The sequence below is a fragment of the Procambarus clarkii genome, chromosome 11 (genome assembly GCF_040958095.1).
Source record: "Procambarus clarkii isolate CNS0578487 chromosome 11, FALCON_Pclarkii_2.0, whole genome shotgun sequence".
NCBI classification, from domain to species: Eukaryota; Metazoa; Arthropoda; class Malacostraca; order Decapoda; family Cambaridae; genus Procambarus; species Procambarus clarkii.
In genome coordinates, this window is record NC_091160.1 from 5,742,475 (window position 1) to 5,767,861 (window position 25,387).

Sequence of the window (25,387 nt, forward strand, 5' to 3'; positions counted from 1 at the left end):
CTGAGGGGTATCAGCTACGAGGAGAGACTACGGGAATTATACCTCACGTCACTGAGAGACAAAAGAATTAGGGGGGACATGATCACTACATACAAGATCTCAAAGGATTCGAGTCACTTCTGGAGTGTGAGTTTTCAGTTGCATACAGTCCTGGGGACTATTCAGGCTTGTTCCCATTTGTGTTCCTCATGTGAGCCCCAAAGAATGAGGTGATTTGATAAAATACTATGCCCAAGATTACCATCAGAGTGCCGGCGGGCTGATGGGCAAATAGCCTCGGCTACCATCGGCTTTTGTCCGGTCGTGATGGTCGAGTGGATAAGGTGTCCTGTACACATCAGTTGCATTGTGCTCCTGGCAGTATGGGTTTGAGTCACTTCTGGGGTGTGAGTTTTCAGTTACACACACACACACACACACACACACACACACACACACACACACACACACACACACACACACACACACACACACACACATATATATATATATATATATATATATATATATATATATATATATATATATATATATATATATATATATATATATATATATATGACTCAATTGCCGACAGAGATGCCACAACAGCTCAAGCCCTAAGGGAGAAACACCCACCCAGGGCTCCGCGTGAGGACGACATTATACAAGTGGGGGCTACCAGAGCAGAACCTCTCTGGGTAGCTGAATCTGTGGTCCATAAAGCAGCCTTGTCCTTCCCAACAGGATCAGCAGGTGGGTTCACAGGACTAAAACCCAACCACCTCAAGCAAATGCTCAACCCTGCACTGGGTGACATTGCAAAGAACCTCTTGGTGGAACTAACCAGATTCACCAACACATGTCTAGCTGGCAACATACCAGCGACCATAAGACCTATCTTTTTTGGAGCATCTCTCTGTGCTCTAAAGAAAAAGGATGGAGGGATCAGGCCAATAGCTGTGGGCAATTCTCTCCGGCGTCTCGTCGCAAAGGCTGCTGCAAGAACAGTTAGTGATGCAGCGGCCAACATGCTGAAGCCAAAACAGCTCGGGTTTTGCCTGGAAAGAGATGTTGTTGTCTTGCCTATATACTGAATTCTATAGGCAAGACAACAACATCTCTTTCCAGGCGATTAACGATGCATAAGCAACAGGGTTCCATAAAGGAACATATAATCTCTTCCCACAACCAAACCATCACCAGAGAAGTCTTAACAAAAAACACGGAAATCATCGATAGATACAGCGATAGCAGGCGGCTAGATTTCTGCGAGGCACTACACATTAAGAAGTCGACACCAGCAATCAACTGCCAATTAATGCACAACTATATTCTACCCACTTCAAGACTCCGCACCAATAAAGAAGCATCAAGAAATATGGGCCAAAAGGCCCTTTGCAGTTACTTCCATTCTTCCCTTTAACTTACAAAATATTATACCCATTGTTTCGTGTTCTGTCTTGTGTTGAAAGTTTGTTTTCACATCATCCAAAACTGTTGTAACATATCACCTCACCCAAATGCAGGTATAAAATCGGAGATGTTTAAGCCCTGTTCAGTTATAGTTGTGTCTCTGTAAACTGAAGTCTTTGAAAATGTAATAAGTTTTACGAAACGCGCTCAAGTGTCGCGTTAGACTAGAAATAAAAATGAATTTTGGAGAATTGGTTTTTCAGTTACCATCAACCGTGAAGAAAAATATAAGAAACATTGAGAAAATTCGTGTTAGAATTATTAATCTTACTTTTTCGGTCATATTTAATAATATATATATATATATATATATATATATATATATATATATATATATATATATATATATATATATATATATATATATATATATATATATATATATATATATATATATATATATATATATATATATATATATATATATATATATATATATATATATATATATATATATTTATATATATATATATATATATATATTAGTATATTTTGGTAGCAGTCTTTCCTGTAGACATATATTATTCAAAATGACCGAAAAAGTAAGATTAATAATTCTAACACGAATTTTCTCGATCTTTCTTATGTTTCTTTTCACTGTTGATGGTAATTGAAAAATCAATTCTCCAAAATTCATTTTTATTTCTAGTTTGACACGACACTTGAGCGAGTTTCGTAAAACTTATTACATTTTCAAAGTCTTTAGTTTACACACACACAACAATAACTGAATAGAGCTTAAACATCTTCGATTTTTTATACCTGCATTTGGGTGAGGTGATATGTTACAACAGTTTTGGATGAGGTGAAAACAAACTTTCAACACAAGACAGAACACGAAACAATGGGTATTGAAGGTAAGAATGGAAGTAATTGCAGAGGGCCTATTGGCCCATATTTCTTGATGCTTTTATATTGGAGCGGAGTCTTGAAGTGGATAGAATATAGTTGTGCATTAATTGGCTGTTGATTGCTGGTGTTGACTTCTTGATGTGTAGTGCCTCGCAGATGTCAAGCCGCCTGCTATCGCTGTATCTATCGATGATTTCTGTGTTGTTTGCTAAGATTTCTCTGGTGATGGTTTGGTTGTGGGAAGAGATTATATGTTCCTTAATGGAGCCCTGTTGCTATATATATATATATATATATATATATATATATATATATATATATATATATATATATATATATATATATATATATATATATATATAACTTTAGAACACTTTCCCACCAGGAGACTCGAACCCTAGCCAGCACAGAAGCCTTCCAGCAACTGGCATAACAGGTACGCCTTAACCCTCTCCACCACCTGCTCAGACCCTTAAAAGAGATGGTAATTTCGGAGTATTTAAATACCACAAAGATCACCACCTCCCAAGAGCACTAGAGCAAGTGAGGGGTCATTTAGACGTTAATTTCATCAAGTCCCTGTTAATATGGGAAGACAGTGTCTATGCTTAAGGCACAACTCTCCTAAACACGAGAGTCAAGTATACAACTTTAGAACACTTTCCCACCAGGAGACTCGAACCCTAGCCAGCACAGAAGCCTTCCAGCAACTGGCATAACAGGTACGCCTTAACCCTCTCCACCACCTGCTCAGACCCTTAAAAGAGATGGTAATTTCGGAGTATTTAAATACCACAAAGACCACCACCTCCCAAGAGCACTAGAGCAAGTGAGGGGTCATTTAGACGTTAATTTCATCAAGTCCCTGTTAATATGGGAAGACACAGTGTCTATGCTTAAGGCACAACTCTCCTAAACACGAGAGTCAAGTATACTTTAGAACACTTTCCCACCAGGAGACTCGAACCCTAGCCAGCACAGAAGCCTTCCAGCAACTGGCATAACAGGTACGCCTTAACCCTCTCCACCACCTGCTCAGACCCTTAAAAGAGATGGTAATTTCGGAGTATTTAAATACCACAAAGATCACCACCTCCCAAGAGCACTAGAGCAAGTGAGGGGTCATTTAGACGTTAATTTCATCAAGTCCCTGTTAATATGGGAAGACACAGTGTCTATGCTTAAGGCACAACTCTCCTAAACACGAGAGTCAAGTATACAACTTTAGAACACTTTCCCACCAGGAGACTCGAACCCTAGCCAGCACAGAAGCCTTCCAGCAACTGGCATAACAGGTACGCCATAACCCTCTCCACCACCTGCTCAGACCCTTAAAAGAGATGGTAATTTCGGAGTATTTAAATACCACAAAGATCACCACCTCCCAAGAGCACTAGAGCAAGTGAGGGGTCATTTAGACGTTAATTTCATCAAGTCCCTGTTAATATGGGAAGACACAGTGTCTATGCTTAAGGCACAACTCTCCTAAACACGAGAGTCAAGTATACAACTTTAGAACACTTTCCCACCAGGAAAGGTGGTTTCCCATATTAACAGGGACTTGATGAAATTAACGTCTAAATGACCCGTCACTTGCTCTAGTGCTCTTGGGAGGTGGTGATCTTTGTGGTATTTAAATACTCTGAAATTACCATCTCTTTTAAGGGTCTGAGCAGGTGGTGGAGAGGGTTAAGGCGTACCTGTTATGCCAGTTGCTGGAAGGCTTCTGTGCTGGCTAGGGTTCGAGTCTCCTGGTGGGAAAGTGTTCTAAAGTTGTATACTTGACTCTCGTGTTTAGGAGAGTTGTGCCTTAAGCATAGACACTGTGTCTTCCCATATTAACAGGGACTTGATGAAATTAACGTCTAAATGACCCCTCACTTGCTCTAGTGCTCTTGGGAGGTGGTGATCTTTGTGGTATTTAAATACTCCGAAATTACCATCTCTTTTAAGGGTCTGAGCAGGTGGTGGAGAGGGTTAAGGCGTACCTGTTATGCCAGTTGCTGGAAGGCTTCTGTGCTGGCTAGGGTTCGAGTCTCCTGGTGGGAAAGTGTTCTAAAGTTGTATACTTGACTCTCGTGTTTAGGAGAGTTGTGCCATATATATATATATATATATATATATATATATATATATATATATATATATATATATATATATATATATATATATATATATATATATATATATTAAGCCTTTGTAAATGTAATAAGCCATTACAAAACGCGTTCAGGCGTCAGACCATAAATAATTATGAATTTTGGAGAATTGATATTTCCATCATCACCGACAGTGAAGAAAAACAGAAGAAAAATGTTGGGTGTGGTGTCCTAATAAGGGAATATACGGAGTTTGGGACTGTGGACAGGATAATTGAACTCCGACTTAGTAATTATATATCATCCACACAAGCTGAACTGCAGGCCATTCTGGCGTGTTTTTAGGAAGTGCGTCATGACGACAAAAATGTTTTTGTATTTGTCGATAGCCGAGGAACACTTGATTCCTTAAACAGTCGAAACCCAGTCTTCATGTCCATAGTTGAGGATTGTAAGAAAAGGATAACTGAGATACAGCTGAAAGGTCATAGTGTGAAATTCATGTGGATTCCGTCTCATGTTGGAATAGTGGAATAGAATAGGAGGCGGATGACTTGGCCAAACGTGCCACATCAAAACCACAAGTTGACATTGAATGTGAATTCACAATGAGACAAATAAGAAGCAAAATCAGAAATATTCAGGCACAGGCAGAAGTGGAGAGGAGAGAGATAATGTATGAGAGAAGTCAAACCATGCAACACTACATGTATGTGAGTCAAAACACCCATTTCACTTATGGTAAAAGGAGAAATGCTTGGAGTGACTCTGTGTACATGCGGCTTAGGCTTGGGTACAAATATTACTGGGAATATGGGATAGGTGTTCATGATAATGATACGAAATGTAAATTATGTGGTATGTTAAGGTCTCACACCCTTGCCCATTATGTTCTTGATTGTCCGCTGATTAATGTATATAGAAACACTGAGATAAGGACTGTTCCTGAACAAATAGCCTGGATGTGTCACAACGGAAAGGTTGATGATATTCTGGAGAGATACAAGAATTTTGCACCAAGACTGTAATCTTTTGTTGAATTATCTGCATGTCTCTTGCAAATTGTCTATACAGTATACCTAGATCATAAAGTATTTGTGTGTACGTCTGATACCATACTACTTGTGTAAAGGTGGAAATGTATATGTTTATTTCTCAGAATGTTTGGTAATATGTTTATTGTTTGTGATGTGTCTATGTATGCATTAACACGATGTAATGAACGGGTGAGAATAGCTTGAGCTACCTCATCCCTTTGTGTGTATTTTACCTCAATAAACTTATTTCAATTTCGCTGCTGAGCCTACTAATGTATGATGCTCATTTGCAATTTTAAAATACATACATAGTGTATGTATTATGTTCATTTACAATTGCAAATACATGCATAGTGACATAAGATTTTTAAAATATTTTCGTGAGTAAAAAGTATTTTTTTAATGGGAAATGATAACTGCTGAAACAACAGTCCTACGCTATTGAGTATTTGTTATTGTTGGAAGACGACGTCTTTAATTTGGACTGGGTATGAACTGAAATCTGATTCGCTGGCGGTTGATATGGCAAGTTGCTATTGGCTGGTGGAATAATTTGAATTCTGGTGATTGGTGGACAAGTGTGTATACAGTCGGGGAGGGAAGCGGCTGGTTCTCAGTGTTCAGTCTCGCACTACAGGGGACGGACGTAGTCACGAGTGTCAGGGAAGCGGGGAAGTGATAGCCGGCACACCATGAGCAGCAGGTTAGTTTAGTATTTTTTTTACAGTGTGAATGATCATACTCTAATGAGTATTGGAGTTTCCTCGCCATGTTTGATCCCGTCTTCGTGGAACTTGCTGCTAGAGTAGGTTCTTTAATGTTCGGGACTGACGGTTTTGGCCGTGCTCTCTCTGGGATCGAGCGGGCCTTTAGTAAAGGAATAATAAGTGTGTACAGTCGTCGTGAGGATGAAACTTTCAAACTGCATGTAACGTAAAGTATATTTAAAAACAAAAGTTTAAAATGTATGAAGTTCATCAAATATCAGTACATCTTGGGTTCACAATTTACAATGTATGCTTTTTTGAAGAATTTGTAAAATAAAATTTCTATTGAAGAGGCCCGGAGAGATGTTGCCAGGGGGGGGGGGGGGGAGGATATTTTGCCTAGACTTCTCCAAAAGTCGTGTGCATGGACAATGTCTCGCAACGTATTACAAAAGCCTCGTCAAAAAATATAAACCACTTACTGTTCCTGATGAGGTTAGAATCAACTGGATAAAGAGGATTCGCTTAAGTTAACTGTACTAGAGCGGCAAGTATAAGGTACTTGGTAGCAAGTTATCCATAACGTTAGATGCAGTAAAGCGGTAAAAACCTAAGCCATTAAGGTGAAGAAATTTCATTATTCAAGTAAACGGTAAGTTAGTAGTGTGTACATTGTTAGGGGGTGAGGTCCGGTGGGAACATGAATGTGAGATATAGGACAAGATACCCTTTGGGTGAACGGGGAAGTGTGTATAGCTGAAGAATAGCCAGTGAGAAGAAACTTTGAAGTCGGAGAGACAGCTAGGGCTAAACCCAGCTGCATGGCTTAACTGAGGTCTCAAACACCGGGCCGGCTAGGCGAAGAAGCAGTCTTGAATCGGGGGCGACGAGGCGAAGACAGCTGTCCTCTTTCTTCCATGAAGCTAGTCTCTTTTTTTTCCTTCTGTGAAGTCTTCTGCGTCGGTTTTATGGAGGCGGATATGGTTTTCACCAATTGGCAAGGAGTAACACTCTTGGCGTTTCGTGAGCGCTTTGGCCTGGGTCCGTATCCTGGCTGGGGAAGATTTACTGGGGCCAATCCTTAACAGTAGCTTCGGTTTACCAAACCATAAAATGGGTACCTACTTAAGATTTGGTTAGTCATAATCCGGGGAATATTAGGATTGAGGACCTGCCCGTAACGCTGTTTGCTAGTGGCTGTAAAAGAATGTAAGAACTGTGTATGTATATATGTATAATCTCTGGCAAAATTTGGTCACCATCCCCATAAAGAGGGGACGGTGAAGGCGGCTGCCTTCAGTTGGTTCTGGTTTGGCAGACTGCTGGAGTAGGTCTTGATACAACTTGGACTTTTTGCTTGGGTTGCTTGGTGGACTGAGTAGGAAATTGCTAGCCGGCCGCCAAAACTTGTAGGTCGATGTAGACGACGCTGGTTAGTCTTGCTGCCGTCTTAGTGTTTCTCGGTTATAGTGTGGGCTGTGGTTTTGTTGCTTGGGAAGTCTTGGTTGTAGGGTTCATATAAAGACATTGCTTGGTTACTGACTTCAACCCAGAGGTCACCACCTCTCCATAGGGTGCAGTCGCACCTCCACAGATCTCCAGTATCAGCTATTGATATTGGTAATGGCTCCAAAGGGCCACCACTTACGAGCTATTCATGCCCGTGCCACCTTCTGGGTGGCTTAATCTTTATCGCCGACTTCAATATTTATAATGGTACATGACTAGCAGAGTCCAAGCTTGGTGGGCGTCTTGTACGCTCTGTTTACTTAAGTGGCGTGTGAAACGCAGCGCCTACAAACGGATGGTGCCATTTGCTATGAACATGACATGGGCTATCACATGTCATTGGCAGGGCTGGGTTGATACCTGGTTGATAGGGTTCTGGGAATTCTTCTACTCTCCAAGCCCGGCCTAAGGCCAGACTTGAGTTTGGTCCACCAGGCTGTTGCTTGGACCGGCCCACAGACCCACATACCCACCACAGCCCGGTTGGTCCAGCACTCCTTGAAGGAAACAATCTAGTTTCCTCATGAAGATGTCCACGGTTGTTCCTGTAATATTTGATGCTCACTGGTAGGACGTTGAACAACCGTGGACCTCTGATCATAGTGTTCTGATTGTGCCTATGGCACCTCTGCTCTTCACTAATTCTATTCTGCATTTTCTTCCATGTCGTTCACTCCAGTACGTTATTTTACGGTGCAGGTTTGGGACCTGTCCCCCCTAGTATTTTCCATGTGTATATTTGGTATATCTCTCGTCTCCTTTCTAGTGAGTACATTGGGAGAGCTTTGAGACGATCCCAATAATTTAGGTGCTTTATCTCGTCTATGCGTGCCGTATATGTTCTCTGTATTCCCTCTATTTCGGCAATCTCTACTATTTTGAAGGGGGAAGAGTACTGAGTAGTACTTAAGACGGGAAAACACAAGTGATTTGAAGAGGACAACCATTGTGATGGGATCTCTGGACTTGAAGGTTCTCGTAGTCCATCCTATCATTTTTCTGGCTAACGCAATACTTGCTTGGTTATGCTCCCTAAAAGTTAGGTCGTCAGACATCATTATTCCCAAATCCTTGACATGCTGTTTTCCTACTATGGGCAGATTAGATTGTTTTGTACCCTGTATTATGTTAAAGATCCTCATTTTTGCCGTATCTGAGTACCTGGAATTTATCACTGTTAATTATGTTTTCTGCTGCCCAATAGAAAACTTTAATATCTGTAGTTTATCAATGTCTTCAGCAGGGGTAATTTTCATGCTGATTTTTGAATCTTCTGCAAAGGATGACACGAAGCTGTGACTTGTGTTTTTGTCTATATCTGATGAGAATAAGGAACAACAGTGGTGCAAGGACTGTACCTTGAGGTACAGAGCTTTTAACTGCGCTCGGACGCGATTTTACTTGATTGACTTACTGTGTTCTGTTCGACAGGAAATTGAGTATCCAGCGTCTTACTTTACCAGTTATACCCATTTACCTCATTTTGTGCAATCACTCCAAGGAATCGCAAAACATAATTAAACACAACTGTACCGTACAGTGTTATATATTTAAGTTTGAACAATTTTTAACATTAAAGGATAAATCCTTTAATTGGTGGAAATTGGTTTTAACATTCGAAATCTAATTTGTTGATAAATATAAGGTTCAAATTTATTAAGATACATACTTTAAAACTATTTCTATTTGAAATTTAAATAACAGTACAGAATATAACAAATACCGACTATATAAAAGACCTGACACTTGCAGCACTTAATTATGCTATTGTAACACATTGAAAGTAATAACATTATTTGATTCAGCAAAGCATTTGGTAAGGTAGTTAATAATTAATAATAATAATAATAATAACGTATTATTTTAAATTATAATTCACAACTTGCTAGCGCACAAGAAACAAATCCACGAATCATTACATTCTGTAACCCCTACACGTGATCCATGGTTCCAAATATTGCAACGGTCACAGCATACCATCAGCTTCAAATTATTTGGCTTTCTGCAAATGCAGTACACTTCCATCGAGCATGACCGGATGATTCGTTTTCTTCTCGGTGTCTGAGCTGCAGGGAATGAGATGAGACACTTTCCTTTAAAGAAAGGAAATCATCTTTCTCTTGAAGATGTTCTCATATTCTGCACATCATACGAGGTTCACCGGATCTACACCACTTGCAAGTGATGCAGCAAACGCCACAGCATATACCCCACTCATACTTGAGTCCCTGTCTGCTGACATTCATTATATTGCATATCAGTTTATCATCCTGGCAATTAGCAAGAGCATGCAAGATAACTTCAGTAGATTTGGATGGTAATTTATGACTGGTGTCGTATGTTAATTTGTCCAGTTACTCCAATGTTGGAAACGGTGACCCAGTGACAACCATCAACTTGGATAATTTGAATAAATTCACCAATTGTAACTGGCCAGGAGAGGTCCCGCTACAACGCTGGGTCATGAAGGCCTTCTACGCTTGGCACAGTTTGTTTGATGAGGTCACATGCAGATTTTATATGAAGGTCAGAGAGCTGTACATTTGTTCCAATGTTCATTATCTCGTCATCTGTTAAATAATTTAACATTGTCGAATGTGAAGCACTGTTATCACTCTCCTTATTGTTGCATTGGTGTCAGGAGTGGCAGTGATTGGTGCAGGGTTTTTTTCTTTAAATAGGGACATATATTTGTACTGCAGATACCAGTACAGTTGCACCGTTTCTTTTTATATTTTATACTTGGGTTAGCAAGACGAGACGCTTCTCTTAACGTGATACTGTTGGTATCAAATAGAAATAGTTTTCAAAGTATGTATCTTAATAAATTTGAACCTTATATTATTTAACATCAACAAATTAGATTTCGAATGTTAAAACCAATTTCAACCAATTAAAGGATTTATCCTTTAATGTTAAAAATTGTTCAAACTGAAATAAATATATAACACTGTACGGTACAGTTGTTTGCCTGCCACAGCCTAGAGAGCACGGAGCCTCTCTACATTGGCGACCCAGTCTGGCTAAAACATTGCGGTACAGTAGAACCTCAAGAACAGGTATTTATATCTGGTAACATAGTCGAGCAGGAAGCCATCATCCAACTGCATTTTGCGAACGGCCCCACGCCGTCTGGGTGGGTGTCGGTTCAGGATCTTTTTCTCTACTGAGAAGTATAGTTCCTGACATGTGTACAATAGAGTTCAGAACATTTTGGGTGTTGGTATACACATTGGTGTGGATCAGTATATCATCCACATAGCTAATGTGTTCGTTGGACCTTCTAGTTACTAAGTTTAAAAGTGCATTGATTAACACATTGAACAGAGTACGACTGAGGACACCTCACTGTGGGGTGCCAAGTTCAAAATCTCTTTACACGCCTATGCCCTTGGAGCAGTACAGATGACTTCCTGTTGGATAGATAGCCTCTGATCCACCGTAGAAGCCATCCTCCAAAATTCATTTTAGCAAGTTCTCTCAGAATGACGTGTGGGTTAGCAATGTCAAAGGCTGACTTAAGATCTAGGAAAGTGCAGGCGATGAGTCACAATAACGTGGCTGAAGTATGTTGACCAGACCACACACTAGAAATTGAAGGGACGACGACGTTTCGGTCCGTCCTGGACCATTCTCAAGTCGATTGTCGACTTGAGAATGGTCCAGGACGGACCGAAACGTCGTCGTCCCTTCAATTTCTAGTGTGGTCTGGTCAACATCTAGGAAAGTGGTATATGACCTATCAGTATGCAGGGTGAGGAATGTGGTAATAGTGATGTACACTCTTCCCATGCGTAAAGCTGGGGAGACAACATTAATTTTGTAAAGGGGACGGTTGAGAACCATCCTCTCAGACACTTAGAGACAACTAGTGAGGGAGATTGGGCGAAAAGCACTCTGCTGGCGAGGTTTAAGAATGGGAATAACACTGTTGGTCCATGACTTGGGAAGCACCCCAGTTACATAGCTCATATTATACAATTGAAGCAAGGGATTCCCTGGAACTAACAGAAGCATACGCAGTATGCCGTAAGTAACTCCATCCTCCCCGGGTGATGTAGCTTTGCCTTTATGTAGAGCAGAATCTAGTTCGTATTCATAAAAAGCATGTCAGTCATCCTCTTGATGAAGCATGAAGTCAAGAAGCCTTGCCCTATAAGTATATCTATTATTTAAATAATTCTGTGAAGGTAGAGGAAGACTGTCAAAGCTGAAAGTCGTGGCCCAAGCATCAGCAAGCTCATTTGCTCTGTGGAGAGGATTAGGGTACGAGATCTCTGCAGCATTTTTCCCATTGATCTTGTTGATATCCTTCCATGCCCGACTTAGTGACGTGTGAGAATTGAGACCACGGACAAGTGTTTCCCAGTCTGTCTGCCTCAGCTCCACCATACGTTCCCTGGCCTCGGTCAGAACCTCTTAAGAGCCGAAACATTTCAGCAGTGCGGGGTCCTTCTATAAGCTAGTCCAATTATTCTGGCAGTGCGTTTTAGTGCATGCAATTTAGAATCATTATAATAAGCATAAGTGCTATGACCAATGTAATTTGGGTTACGTGGCCTGGACGATGGATAAAGTGATTCTATAAACTGCTCGATAGTACCTATGAGCTCATTGTTAAAATCTTCAACTGATAAAGGCTCAGATGAACTGTACCATGCTGACACATGAGCAACAAAATTGTCTCGTTGATCGATGGGCACAGCCAGCCTCTTCCGCTTGAACATTCCACCGGGGAGGATAGCTTCCAATGCTTACAGTGGCTAATATGGCCAGATGATCAGACGCCATATCTGGCACTACTGACGAGGCGCACATGGTGTGGGAGACGTTGACACCGAGACATGGATCAAGAATACCTCCGTAGATATACGTCGGTTCAAGGTCACCCACAAACTGTGAATCATCGTGACTACCTAATAGTGACACCAGTTGGTTGCCGTTACGATTACTGAACTGGGAATTACCAATATTCCTATGCCTAGCGTTATAATCACCTATAATGATGGTGGGCACAGTCTGAATACAGATAGGAAGGTTAGCATAATTAAAGTTAAAGGAGTTGATTATTTAGTACATAGTTGTTTTTCTCTTTAATTGGATGATAGAGGGGGAGTCTTTAACGTGATTGGGAATACATGCATACATACAAACACACATACATACATACATGCGTACATCCGTGCAAGGTGAGGTGGGGGGAAAAAGCACTTAAACTAAAACTTAGTAGTAATTGAGCTTAAAGTATAAATTGCGTTGAAAAAAGATTGAAATGGGGGGGGGGGGGACATGGTAGAAAATAGCCAATATACAAGTTGGTCAACAAACAGCCTTGTTTAAAAATAGTAAGACATGGGTTGACACTTAGGGGTAAGGTAGGTTACATGGAGTTAATTAGGTAGTACTTAGTTTTCATCTTAAACTGGTTGAGAGGGGTACAGCCTTCGACATGACTGGGAAGGTCATTCCACATTCTGGGTCCCTTGATTTGTAGAACATTTCTAGTTGAAGTCGTACTCCTGGAATATCAAATAGGTATTTGTTTCTGGTGTGGTGCCCATGGGTTCTGTTACAACCTTCTAAGAATCTTTTAAGGTCAGGATTGACACTACAATTGAGTTTTAAATAGAGTACACATGAGAGGATGTGCAGCGACTTAATATCTAATATATTCAGAGATTTGAGTAAGGGTACCGAGTGCTGTCTGGGGCCAGAGTTAGATATTGTTGTAATAGAAGCTTTGTGTTGGGTAATTAGAGGACGTAAATGATTTTGGGAAGTAGAACCCCAAGCACAAATGCCATAGTTGAGATAAGGATAGATGAGTAATAGACCGTCACCAGGGCAGGGCGAGGTACATATCTGATCTTGGAAAGAATGCAAACAGTTTTAGAAAATTTTTGCTATATTTAGAATGTGTACCTGGAAATTCAGCTTGTCGATGAGGACACCAAGGCATTTACCATAAACTTCACTACTGATTTGTATATTGTTTATTCTTAGATTAATTTCATTTGAGGATTTATTACCAAACAAAATGTAGAAAGTTTTGTCAATGTTAAGGGTGAGTTTGTTAGCAGTTAGCCAAAGATGGACTTTTATTTAGTTCAGTATTCAGTGACATTTAGAGCAAGCGGGTCAGGACTGGAGAAAATGAAAGTTGTGTCATCAGCAAACAAGATCGGTTTGAGGTGTTGAGGTATTTGGAAGGTCAGTAATGTAGATAAGAGGAGAGGGCCAAGTATGCTGCCATGTGGAACACCAAAGTTTATGGGTAGTGTAGGAGAAATGGAATTATTCACAAACATACTGGAGCCTGTGGCTCCAATGATCATCTGGCTGTGCTGAGTATGAATACAGATTGCTAGAAGAGTTTGTGCTGCCAGTTGGTAGTGAGGTCGTTTATAAATGCCTTTAACTGCAATAGTAACCCCCCTTCATGTGCTTCATCGGGGATTGGCAAGTTATGTAGCCATAGTGTCTGAAGTCTACAAGTTCGTCACGAATGTGCAGTTCACTAGCAGCACATCCGGTCTTTTTGGTCTCTACAAAGTTAGCAATTAGATGCTAGATATTGTAGTAGCCTCTAACGTTGAATTGTGATTTTCATTGTGTCGGAAAATCCGACACCATTTAATAATCATACAGATAATAGCTGTATTGTATAAACAAGTTACCCATAGAAAACGTAACTTGTAGTGGAATTACCGTCTATAGAAAACGGGATATCATCACCACATACTATTATAATTCACCACCTCTTATGGTGGGAATTATTCTTAAATACATTAGTCTTTGGACTTTACCATCAGAAAAACATCTCATATAAATTAACTTGATTATCAGTATTAAAGTAGAGTAAATGTGACCCTTCTATCACTTTCTGATATTTGGACAATGTAAGCCAGGCGTCAGAGGAGGAAGGGGGGCAGGCATTGTTGTGTCACCTCAGAGACGTGTGGAGCAAATACGGCTCCTATCATATCTGGACAATGTCGGCCAGTAACGTCAATAGTATGGAGTGTTAAACAGCCATTGTTTATACTAGACCAGAGGCTCACAGGAGCAAATACGGCTCCTGTTAATTTTACTTGGACGTAGTGTTATGGAAACTAAAGGTACCATCTCCAACACGATGTCTACAATTCAAGTTAAGTGTTCTTTCCGAAACCCATGTATCTTTCATTTATGGCCATTAATGTCATTATATAGGGTGGCCCGGTTAGAGCACGTGGAAGCCTCAAACTAAAGGTAATTAAGCCAGGTCTTCATGTTCCATGTACAGTTTTCTCTGAAATACTTGTCATATATAGAATCTGGCTTCACAGCTAGCGCCTTTTTGACAGGTCAAGACGAGGAAGCAAAGATTTTGTGCACCAGTTACTGGGTGATGGAAGCTGCCTCAAAGAGGATAATTTGGTGTCTACACCCTAGTTATACCTGGTGGACTAACCTGCTGTACTATAAGATAAGGAACCTCTTCAATATATGTAGTTAATTCTGTAGTTTGATTGGCTGCATATATATAAACTAATAAACCCCCCCTAATGTGTAGAGGATCGATTTGTGAGATTGAGATTATTGCAGAAATACAGTCCACTTATCATTATACAAATTGCTATCGAGGTATATAAATTAACGTAAATATAAATTCATATAAATTAAATAAATATAAATCTCACAGGTCGGTTCCCACACATTGTTTATCGACTGAGTGAGGGAGTGTTTGTGATTAAATAGGAAAGGTTCTCCTTTGCACGTTGGGTTGTGGTGGATAGTTCTGGGGATGATCGTGTCGGGTAAGTGGAGTGAGTGGGAGCCGTTTTCATGATTCCTGGTATACACTTGCCCCAATTTTGGTTTGGGGGTGTTTGGGGAGGTGTTGATCCTTCTGACTGAGAAGAACGGGTGTTGGTGCAGAGCTGATGGGATCTTTGGTTTTGTACCTGTGTGGTATTGGGTAATGGGCATGAGGTGGGTTGACGTGGGGCGTGTGGGCCAAGGTGAAGGGTACATGCTTCATGATGCCTGATGCCCTTCTTTGTGTTGGCTGTTTTCTTATGTTTTGGTGAGTTTGAACTTTTTTTTTCTCCTTCCAATCTAGAGAGGGGTAGCTGTCATGGAGTGGGGTTTGTGAGAAGCAGTTGGAGGCCTCCTTACCTTGAGGTGCTTCCGGAGGTTAGCGTCCCCGCAGCCCGGTCGTCGACCAGGCCTCCTGGTTGCTGGACTGATGAACCAGCCCCTGTGACGTAAGTCACAGCCTGGTTCATCAGGTATCCTTTGGAGGTGGTTATTCATTTCTCTCTTGAACACTGTGAGGGGTCTGCCAGTTATGTCCCTTATGTGTAGCGGAAGCGTGTTCAACAGTCTCGGGCCTCTGATGTTGATAGTTCTCTCTAAGTAAATGTTGCACCTCTGCTTTTCAACGGGGGTATTCTGCACATCCTGCCATGTCTTCTGGTCTCATGTGATGTTATTTCTGTGTGCAGGTTTGGGACCAGCCCCTTAATTATTTTCCACGTGTAAATTATTATGTATCTCTCCCGCCTGCGTTCAAGGGAGTACAGATTTAGGCTCTTTAGTCGGTCCCAATAGTTTAGATGTTTTACCGAGTGGATTCTAGCAGTAAAGGATCTCTGCACGCTCTCAGTCAGCAATTTCTCCAGCTTTGAAAGGGGCTGTCATTGTGCAGCAGTACTCCACTGTAGAGAGCACAAGCGTTTTGAAAACTATCATCGGTATAGCATCTCTAGTGTGAAAAGTTCTTGTTACCCAACCTGTCCTTTTTCTTGCAGTTGTGACGGCTACTTTATTGTGTTCTTTAAAGGTAAGGTCTTCCGACATGAGTACACCCAGATCCTTTACATTGCCTTTTCGTTCTATGTTATGATTTGCCCGAGTTTTGTACGTGGTTTCCGTTTTTATATTCATTTTTTCCATAGGGCATGAGCCGAAACTTATCTTCGTTAAGGGGGCATATCAATGTACAATTAAGTGGTTCAATTTGCTTATAAATTTTTTTATGAAATGGTTATGGAAAGGGCTGCAGCTGGTCCAGGTTTCATCATCACACCCTAAACAGAAAAGGAGAAAAAAAATAAACAACGAATTATGCAACGAATTTTCAAATAGTTTCAGGGAACACGTGTCAACTAAAATCATTTCTATAACACTCGGATATTAAATTATGCACATAATAAAGGATTCTAGTGATCAGTTTTATCAAAAAAGTGTTTAGTGCAATAATATAATTTTTCAAAGTTACCCTTCTAAAAAAATATGCAATATATATTTATAAATTTTTATAAAATCAACAAATAGACTTTGGACTAAAATGTCTACTAGATTCTGTAGAAGCACAGACGCTACATATAAGGTGTAATTTCCATGTAAATTGATTAATAAATGAAAGCTCTGAAGTAATTTGAAGGTGTAAATTGCTTTCCAAGAGTAAAATAAAGATCCAAGTTCGGCCACCTGTTGCTGAGCTTGACTTCGACAGATTTCGTTCATAATTGGCACCCTTGCAGATAGGCATCCATTGAGCAAGGTGTGCAAATTTCATGCAAATCCCTTGATAACAAACGAGAAAAAAATATTGGCCAAAAAAACAAAAAAATAAGAAAAAAATAAAAAAATTTAAATATAAATATATTGCACATATTACAATTATTACAAGAGGTTGTGCTTCTACAGCACATAGTAGACATTTTAGTTGACACATGTGTTCCCTGATATTATTTGAGAATGTTGAACATTCGTTGCATAATACGTTGTGTATTTTTTTTCTCCTTTTCTGTTTAGGGTGTGATGGTGAAATTTGGACCAGTTGCAGCCCTTTCTATAACCATTTCATAAAAAAATTTATAAGCAAATTGAAAAACTTTTAATTTATAACGATTTAGAATGATATGCCCCCTTAAACACCATATTATTTTCTGTAGCCCATAGAAAGACCTGATCTACATCTGATAGGAGGTTTGCCGTGTCCTCTGTTACCTACTCGCATGAAGATCCTAGTGTCATCTACAAAGGATGATACAGTGCTATGGGTTTGTTCTTGTCTGTCAGATATGAGGATGAGAAAGTACTGGAGCAAGCACAGTACCATGGGGGACTGAGCTCTTCACGGTTGATGGGCTGGATTTTATTTTGTTGACTATTACACACTGGGTTCTGTTAGTCAGGAAATTGTAGATCCATCTGCCTATTTTTCCGGTAATTCCTTTTGAACGCATTTTGTGCAATAACACCATGGTCACATTTATCAAAAGCTTTTGCGAAATCTGTGTAAATTACATCAGCGTTTTGTTTGTCTTCCATAGCATCTAATGCCATATCATAGTGGTCCAGCAACTGCGACAGGCAAGAGCGCCCTGTTCTGAAACCATGTTGTCCGGGGTTATGGAGATGCTGTTTCCATGTATTTTGTGATCTTGGCACTCTCTCTCAAATTTTTATGATGTGCGATATTAGTGCTATCGGTCTGTAATTTTTTGCCTCTGCCTTATTTCCTCCTTTATGAAGTGGTGCTCTGCTGTTTTTAGTATATCAGGGATAACGCCAGTATCTAGGCTTTGTCTCCACAAAATGTGGAGGGCCTTCTATAGTGTTTTTTTTTTTTACAGTAATTGATGAATATGGAGCTCAAAGAATCCGGGCCTGGTGCTGAGTGCATAGGCATACTGTTTATGGCTTCTTCAAAATCCAGTGGGGATAGGGTGACGTCTGATATGATTTGAAGTTGGTATCATATCCATGAAAAATTCATTTGGGTTATCAATCTTTAGTGCCTTTAATGGCTCGCTGAAAAGTCGTACTGCTTCCTCAGTAGCTCGCTCATTTCTTTGTTGTCATCGGTGAAAGTTCCATTTCCCTTTCGCAGGGGCCCGATACTAGATGTGGTTTATCTTGATTTTACCATAGGAGAAAAAATATTTTGGATTTCTTTCACTGATGGCCTTTTGCTCTTTCCCTCTCCTGGGTTTTGTATGATTCTTGTAGCTTGAGTTCAATTTTCTATTTCTCTACCTAACCTTCTTCCCCGTTCTTGAGATAGGGTGCGACTCTCAAGTTGTTCCGCGATTCGTTTTCTTCGCCTATATAGGGAACGACGTTCCCGTTCCAATCTGCATCTCTTCCTCTTTTTTTTTTTCTTAGGGGTATGCGGTTTGAACATATTTCTAGTGCTACCGAGCTTATTTTTTTCAGGCACTGGTTCAGGTTTGCATTTTCTAGCTGTTCTTCCCGAATAAATAAATTTATTTCTGTGAAGTCCTGGTTTATTTGCTCCCAGTATGTTTATTATTGGAGTTGAATTTGCTGAATCTCCTCCACCGAGAATCTGCACTGGTTTTGAAGGTCTACTCCCCATGGTTGTCATAACTTCAATTAAGTTGTGATCTGAGTAACAGGTATTTGTAATCATTATGTTCCTGATCAATTCATCATTATTAGTGAAAATGATGTCCAGCGTGTTCTCCTTCCTAGTTGGTTCTACTGTTTGCTGGTTTAAGGCAAAAGTGTCGCACATCCGTAGCAGGTCATTTGCATGTGCCTGTTCATTTAGGCTACTTCCTGGTATTCTTTGATATTACTGTATTAGCCAGGTGCTTCCATTTCAGGTGCCGTAAGTTGAAGTCCCCAAGCAGGATGATGATCGGAGCTGGATTTGTGAAGTTTTCCAAGCAGTGTTCTATTTTCATTAGTTGGTCTTTAAACTGCTGAGGGTTTGCCTCCGGTGACTTATATACAAGGACAATAACTACATTTAGGATCTCTATTTTGATTATCAGCACTTCCACCATATCATTTGAGGTGTTTAGCAGCTCAGTGCAGACGAGTGTCTCTTTGATGTAGAGGCTGACCCCACCCTGAAGCCGGTGTTTCCTATCACATCTGAAAAGATTGTAAACGGCGATCCATATTTCACCATCATGGTAGTCCTTTGAGTTTCTGTTAGGGCTGCAAACACTGCATTTGACTCGTGGAGACCATCTATAAAGTGAACTTTGTTGGATTTGCGTGGTTTTTATATCCTGGATGTTGGCAAATATAAATGTTATCGTGTTAGAAGTGCTGGATGCCTTACTTGGTGTTAATATGAGGCTTTGGTAAGGAGGCCACTGTTTTCGTCCAGGGTGTGTTGTTTTGGAAGTGGTTCGTCCAGTTTTGGTAGTAGGACGGGTGTTGTCTGGTGTAGTACCTGTGTGCTTGTTGATAATTTGTATTCCAGTCTTGTGGGTATCTCCCTTCCCATCTGCAATCCTGTAGTGGTTCTATCTGACTGTTCCTCTTATATTTACTACCGTTTCTGACTTCCAAAAAAAAATCCAGTAGTCATATTGATATTCCCGTCTATAACGCTGTGTACCTCTCACGTGGAATTCCGGACACTAAAGATTGTAGCATTTTTTGTCCCTAATTGAAATATGACATAATTTAGGGTGGAAGTATCTACACCCTGTTCCAAAACGGCATGTACCCCTTGCCAACATGTTCCTGCATTTTCGAGGATGAAGAAAGTTGCATTTTGCTCCTAATTTTCCATATTTGCATATTCCTTTAGCGTAGAATTTGCAAATGTGTTCCGGTTTTGCATTTTTCAAGGTATTTACACCTGTGTCTGTCTTGTCTACCTCTTTATTGGAGCCATCTCCGTTTTTCGTCCCAATTCCTTCAACTATGCACTCTGTCCCACTGTTGCTCTCATCGTTTATATTACCTGACTCTGCAATATTGCTGTTATTTTGTACCACAATACCCTCTTCCTCCACACTACTACTGCGGTTCTCCAAACTATGTTCCTGAGTTTTGGTCGTTATCCAATGTTGTCTTTTCCCAGTCCGCAAATATCACTGGTAGCTTGTCTGTGAATGATAATCCGACTCGGGAATGTTTTTCATCAGTTTAGTTATGTTCTCTAACATTAATCGGTCATCTTTGCAAACCCAGTAAATTCCTTGCCTTTTTGTGCATCCTGGAGATACTTCTGTACAGCCGAGGTGAAATCTTATGTTACACGTGCAACACATGACGCCTACATTACGTCTTCCCAATACTCCCGAACACTCGCCACACCTCTCCGTTGTCTGATGTATTGTATTTGTGCTTCACTGTATGAATCACATGTCAGTCCTTTTAACTTTATAAAATTGTGTATTTATATATTTAATATTATATGTATACCATACATTTGTAATATTATTTTCAAACTTTATGGCAGGTCTGGATGGGGGTCTTTATGACGGCCTGGATGGAGATGGTGCTGGGTGTGGTGTCATGCTGGGTGGGATGGTTATGCATGGGAGATTGTCAGAATCTGTTGAATGTTGATGATTCTCTTGCTCGTTTCTCCTTGTGCTAGTATCTGGGCTATGAGAGTAGCTGTAACCATTCTTGGTGTCATTTGTTAGCAGGTGTAGGGAATTTGAACCCATGGATGTGGGTTGAGCATTTGGAGGGAGTGTTGGGGGTGGTGAGACTGGGTAGTTTTTTTTTTAAGGGGGGGGGGGGACTCGGTGTGCAGTCTGGGCTTGATAGCGTAGTGATGTTGGGTTTTTTACCTCATTGACTTCAGGAGTTGGATCCTTATTTTGCAAGTGTGGTGGGTGGCAGGGTGGTTTCCACCGCAGTTTATACGTCAATGACTTCTGAGCAGGTTTTCCAGAAGTGTCCTGTTTCTACATAAGGAGCAGGTTTGTTCCTTTTCCCTGCAGTGTCTAGTGGAATGGTTGAAGCCATAACACTTGAAGCATTGTGTGATAGTTTGGTATGAGCCTTTCTTGAGGTTGTAGTGTGGGATGGAGATGTGGTCTAATTTAAACCCCATAAGTGAGGAGGGATTCAGCTTCAGTGGGGGAGGAGCAGCGGATTCTGAGGATCTTGGTGTTGGGTGGGTGGAAGAGGTCTTCTATGATATTGTTGACGTTCCCGATGTCGGTAATGCGTTGTCCGTCTAAAGTTGTTACTGTGGAGAGGGCGGTGTCTACATTGAAGGCAACAGCAGTGCAGTTGTGCTTCTGCTTTAAGGTCAGTGCGGGGGCAAGTACTATTATCAGTAGTCATTCTCGGGCTTTGGGAGTGAGGCAAGCATAGAGGTCAGACTCAGAGGGTAGAAAAAACTTTAGTCCGTTGTCAGTGGGAATGGAGGTGTAAGGAGTCTGGATCAGATTTTGTCCTATTCAGTCAGGGGTCCGGTGATCAGAGGCGTTAAGGAGGCGAAGGCGGTGCATTTTAGGTGAGGCGGTGGCCTGGTGGTGGGTTGACTCAGCTGGGTGGCTGTGATCTCCGTGGAGCTGTGAATCTTAGGCTCGTGAGCTCTGGGTTGGAGCTCGGTTGTCAGTGGCGTAAGTCCGGGTTCCTAGCAAGCTAATTGAACCCGGTTTGGCGTGAATACGAAGTATTACACTGCACTTCCATTCCACAGGGGGTAGGTCCCAATCCTGGAGAGGAAGACATTTTTAAGTGTGCTATACACGGCAATACACATGTAAGTTAGGCCCTCCAGTTGACCTTGGTGGCAGGGTGGCAGTATGGGTTGACCCACTAGAGCAGGGGTCTCCAAACTTTTCAATGTAAGGGCCACATTATATATTTCCCATATTTATGCGGGCCGGAGGAATAAAAAATTAAAAAAACAAAAAAACAAATCAGTGCCAGTAATTTAATTTCCTCAAATATTAAAGTATAAACATGGAAAAATTAAAACATCTTTTTGGAAAAAATCAGGGTAAACTAGAAGTTTTTTCTAAACTAAGTTTTATGCAACCAAATTAGTGTGACGAATGATACTGTCGTTTTGACTTCAAAATTTCATTAAAATCAGGTTCCAGATTAGATGAGCCAATTGTAAGAATTGATTTAAAGTGATCATCAGACAAATTTGCTCGATAGTTAGATTTCACATACTTCATTTTGGAAAAAGTTTGTTCACACAAGTATGTTGAACCAAAAATGGACACAAAACTACAAGCAAACTTTATCAAATTTGGAAACTGATCTGGCTGCAGGCATTTATAAAACTCAATCAGATTTCCTTCTCTATACTTATCTTTCAGTCTGTCATCTGCCTGGAGATCAATAATTTCCATTTGAAATTGAGTTGGAAGATTTTCAGCATTGCAGTCAAATGGATTATGAAAGAGCCTGATTTCATTTGCTTTGGCATCAAGGTCAGCAAATCGCTTCTGAAACTGTTTTTTCAAATCTGAAATTATTTCATTTGCAAATGAAAAAGGAAATTCAACTTTACTTTCTGCATGAAATTTTTCACAACATGGAAAATGAGCAAAATTCTTAACCTTCACCTGGCCTTCAAGTAGCGCAAGTTTTGCTCTGAATGCCTTGACATGAACAAAGTAGTCACTGATCAAATTTGTTTTGCCTTGCAATTTCAGATTAAAGTTATTCATATGACCTGTCATATCTGCAAAAAATGCCAATTTCCAAATCCATTCACATTCTGATAATAATGGCTGAGGTTTGATTTTCTGTGATAAATAAATCAATTTCTAATCTGAGCTCAAAGAAATGCAGCAAAACCTTTCCACAACTAAGCCATCTAACTGCTGTATAATAAGGCTAGTTAACAAACTCCGCATCAATTTCTTTCAAGAAATCACGGAACTGGCGATGGTTGAGTGCATGAGATCTAATGAAATTAACCACAGAAACAGGTTTCATGACACAAGACATACCAACATATTTTAGGCACAATGCTTGTTGATGGATAAGGCAATGCAGAAAAATGGGTTTTGAGAATCCTCCAACCTCACAAGCTGTTGTAATTTGCCCAACCAAACCCTTCTTTGTCCCAGACATATTCTTTCCTCCATCAATTGTCACACACTGCACTTGTTTCCATTCCAGGTTATATTGTCATAGTTTTACTTACTTCATTGAAAATGTCCTCTCTAGTTGTTGTGGTGTGCATGCTGTGAACTGATGCTAATTCTTGGCTCACATTAAATTCACTATCAACACCACGAATGAATACTAAGAGCTGAGAAGTATCACACACATCAGTTGATTCATCCAACGCAAGAGAATACCAACAAAATCTTTTTGTTTTTTCCTTTATTTGCCGAATTATGTCGCCTCCTAAATCTTCAATTCTACGAGCAACAGTATTTGACCCAAGACTTATCATTTTGAAGAGGTTTACTTTTTCTGGACATACCTCTCCTGCTGCTTCCACTATACACTCTTTTATGATACTACCATCAGTGAAAGGTTTTCCTTTTTAGCCAACACATAGGCAACTTTGTAACTGGCTCTAGTTGAATTTTCATTTTCAGAATTTTTCTTACTGAAAACGGCTTGTTGAGAATGCAGACTGTGCTGAAATGATTCAAACTTTTTAGTGCGTTCTGCTCCTGTGATATGAGAATAACTTGAGCCATGTTTAGATTCATAGTGCCGACGAATATTGTATTCCTTCAGAACAGCAACACTGTCTCTACATATTATGCATAAAGCTTTATCATTTGCTATCACAAAAAAGTACTTTATCTTCCATTCGTCATTGAACCGACGGCACTCACTGTCCACTTTTCTTTTCTTTGTTTTCCATATTTGAAAACATAAGGGTAAAATAAATGAAATAAATTCTACAGGAAAAAAACAGCTTGTATGTGGTGTTAAAAAGCATAGCATATTATTATAAAGTGGTAAATATTATGGCAACAGCTTTCGTTGATGAACTTAATGGTTACCATTTTAACTATTTTAAACATGCAATATTTTTGGCTACAATAGTATTATTGCTATTTTGTACAACTAAGATAAAGGCCTTGTCAAAGTACAGAGAAAAGAATATTGTACAGTGTTTGTGCTCCCTGAAACGGAAGCAGCGAAGCCCCACTCGCCCTCCATCCCCACAATATACAGTTATACACAACTGATTGGTTGTAATGCACAACACATACCTACCAGTATTAGTATCTGTGCGTCACACTATCGAGAGAGGAAAACTGATTCGGGTTGAGTGCCACCAGTCAGCAGCCCCAGCTTTGAATAATTCTGCGATGCCATTCGTACGATAATTATTTTTTCAAGGCCACCACACAGGGATTTGTTTGGAGGGCAGGATGAAATTGTGGCGGGCCGGATGTGGCCCGCGGGCCATAGTTTGGAGACCCCTGCATTAGGGTAATATATCTTTGCACGCGAACTCACTGATAAAGCTGTGAATCTAAACCGTGAACACGTAAAGAGGAAGCGCTGTCGCTGCCTGGGAGGAAGTGTGCCTGGGTGCTGCCTTGGATGGAAGAGGCTGTGGCCCCAGATAGGGTTACCACGAGAGTGTGCTCGTCTGGGCCGACCAAGCATTGCCTGACCTTGCAAGTTAGCAACAGGTGCTACTAGCGCTCTGCATCTATTAAATCTATGATGCTGATCGCTGTAGTGGTTGTGATTGTGATGCCACACTTAAAGGTGCTCCCATGTAGCTGCAAATGCAGGGGCAGTTGGTTGCAGGAGCGGGGGGGGGGGGGGGGGCGCTCAAACCCCACACCGCCTAGATCTCAGAGTGCGACTACGTGCTGCTGCTACCGATGCCTAGAGGAAAGTCTCCCTGTGCAATGGGTCCGAATATGTAGAGGATAAGACACCCTGAAGGGTGAGCTTGGAAGTGGGGGACAGAAGATAAGGTGGGTGAGAGGAAGTGGATTTGTAAGAGAAAAAGTGCCAGGGCTACAACCAGCTGCGTGTCGTTTCGTTGCGGCAG